Source organism: Trichechus manatus, unplaced genomic scaffold (assembly GCF_000243295.1).
Source record: "Trichechus manatus latirostris isolate Lorelei unplaced genomic scaffold, TriManLat1.0 scaffold00031, whole genome shotgun sequence".
In the NCBI taxonomy this organism is placed as follows: domain Eukaryota; kingdom Metazoa; phylum Chordata; class Mammalia; order Sirenia; family Trichechidae; genus Trichechus; species Trichechus manatus.
The window spans coordinates 21227946-21230511 of record NW_004443967.1 but is presented as its reverse complement, the minus strand read 5'-3'; the positions used below and the strand labels follow the sequence as shown (position 1 = coordinate 21230511).

Below are 2566 nucleotides of genomic sequence, written 5' to 3'. Positions count from 1 at the left end.
CGTCCTAAGGCGCCCCCCGTCCTAAGGCGCCCCTCGTCCTAAGGCGCCCCTCGTCTTAAGGCGCCCGTCCTTCCTGCCCCTCCTTCCTCCTCGCCCCTCATCCTACGGAGCCCCTCATCCTAAGGCGCCCTCCTGCCTCCACTCCTCTCACCTCACCAACCCCCCTCCCCCTGCGCCAGGTGCGGATGTAGCTGCTGGGCTGCTGAGCCGCATTTTCGAGGAAGTCTTGCTTTGAGCTGAGGTTTTGGGGTGGGGAGTACCACTGACAAGTAGGCTTTGGGCGGGTGGGCAGGAGTGTGACCCCCTCAGGTCCGCAGCCCTCCCCACGCTGCCTAAAGCTCTTCCCCTTCCACTTACTACCCGTTGCAAGAAGCCCCTCCAGACGCAGCTGCCCCCGCCAGGAGCCTGGTCCCCCAGAGGGTGCACTGCTGCACCGGGGGGGGGGGTGCGGAGGGGGCAGGCTGACCCAACTGCTACCTATTTTTCAAAGAACAGACCCTGGTAGTCGGCCTTGGTTACACACGGTCCTGGTCGCAAGGAGGAGACAGCGTCTGTGGGATGAGTAACTCAGCTTGAAACCATCCTTCCAGACGGCAGCATAAACAGGGTATTTGCCTGCTTTGCTTGCTGTTTCCGGTTAAAATAAGCTAATAAATTAGCCATTTGAAGTGAGCTTGGAAACAGAGATGCGAAGTCTAATTAGCTCAGATCACAGAATTCATGGCAAGCGACGAACTGAGCAGAATAAAAGGAATCCTTAATTGCTAAATTCCCATTTCCTGGAGCACCCGGAAATGCTGAACAGGCAACCGAGCCAATTAGTGGAAACAAAGAGGCCAGAAAAACAAAGTCACACTGACTAGCAGCCATTCAGCAGCCTAGCATTTACACTTCCACACTCACACACACACTTTAGAAATACTAGTTTTCTTTCATTGAGAAACAAGAAAACGAGAGTCTCTACGCAGAGGCCGCATGCAAGTTGGTGCTGGGGAGCTGATGTGGAGCAGGCAGCAGGCCTGCTCCTTGCACACCCTCTGTGCACACGGGGCCAATGGGCTCCCGGTGGGCTGGACGCAGAGCTTCAGCACCCACCATGGGCAGATACCAGGGGAGCTGCTTTCACAGAGCCGCAGGATGTGGGTTTTACAAGATGGGTAACTCACTCTAAGATCCAAGACAGCATCTGAGGGAGTCCTCCCCAAGGCGGGGGCACCTCACAGCAACTCCACTGTACCAGAAGTGCCAAGACCCCCAGCCGAGTGCACGGACCATGGTTCCTCACCGGTGACTCCAGACAAGGAGGCGCCGGCTGTGGGGTGCGTGCAGGTGCCTGCTAGGCTGGGAGGATGCCTGGTCATGCTGTGTGGGGTCCCCACTTTGTGCAGAGTGGGTTGTCCCAACTGAGGGCATCCCCGCATCCAGATTTGGGTAACTGGAGACCACGGATGTGCCCACTGGACCTGGAGAAGCCTCGCACCAGTGCAAGATCTGGAGGTCCCCCACACGTGGTTGCAGCACCCCGGGGTGTGTCTCTGCCTTCCTGTAATGGAGGCCTCCAAGGGCGGGAAAGCAGCCAGGGCATCCGATGCCCCAGTCAGAGAATCAAAGCTGCCAGCTGGCCTGAGTCCTCCTGGGCTGCAGCCCCTTCCTCCTGGAGGGCAGTACGCAGAGAGCCCTGGGCCACCGCCGCACCCAAGCCACCACCCAGGGCTTCCAGTGCTAAGACTGGGCGGTCTGGGTGACCGGGACGAGCTGGTCACCCTGCTGCCACCTCCCCTGGCCTGGACCTCACGGTGGCTCCCAAAGGCCCCTTGCGTCCACCCTGCGCCTGCTCCAATCTGGTCTCCTCACAGGCAGCAGTGATCCTTTCAAAGCGTGAACCGGATCTTATCACTCCCGCGGCTCAAAACCCTCCACTTAGAATGAGATTCAAAATCCCTGCTGGTGGAGTAACTCGGAAAAGGATAGGGATAATGGTTGCTCAAGATGAAGAGTGCAATCAGTGTCACCAAATTTCACATGTAGAAACTACTGGATTGATGCATGTTTGGGTGTGTATATTTCTACCACACACACAAAGATGCGGAATCCTCACTGCAGTCCGCTGGTGCCCCAGGAGCTGTCTCTGCCCCCCCACTGCCTGCTCATCCCGTGACTAAGGCCCCACTTCTGTTCCTCTGCTCCCCTCATTCTGGAACTCTCTGCCAGCTCCTTTCATGGCTGGAGCCTCCTCATGCCTCAGGTCCCAGCTCAGACACCGTCCTCATGTCTTCCCTGGCCACCTACTGACAGTCGCAGCCCCTGGCTCTCCTCTGCCACCCACGCTGTCTCCTGTGGGCTGCCTCTCGCTGTTTGCTGGGTGTGGTCTGTCTCCCTCAGCAGGAAGTGGAGTTTGTGGGTAGTGACACCCCTGCACTGCTCAGCTCCTGGAGCAGGACCTGGTGCATGGCGATGCCTGTAGGTGCTGAGGGAGACGCACAGCAATCAGGACAGTGCGGTGTTGGGTAAGGACAGACATACGGATCCATCAGGACAGCGTGGTGGTGGGTAAGGACAGACATAC

At 58.1% G+C, this 2566-nt stretch overlaps 1 protein-coding gene across 6 annotated transcripts in view; it reads right to left on the bottom strand.

Annotated features, from left to right (window-relative positions):
• The window catches only part of JAKMIP3 (Janus kinase and microtubule interacting protein 3), a 48435-nt gene that overhangs the window by 33668 nt on the left and 12201 nt on the right, over positions 1-2566 (bottom strand). The window lies entirely within an intron of this gene.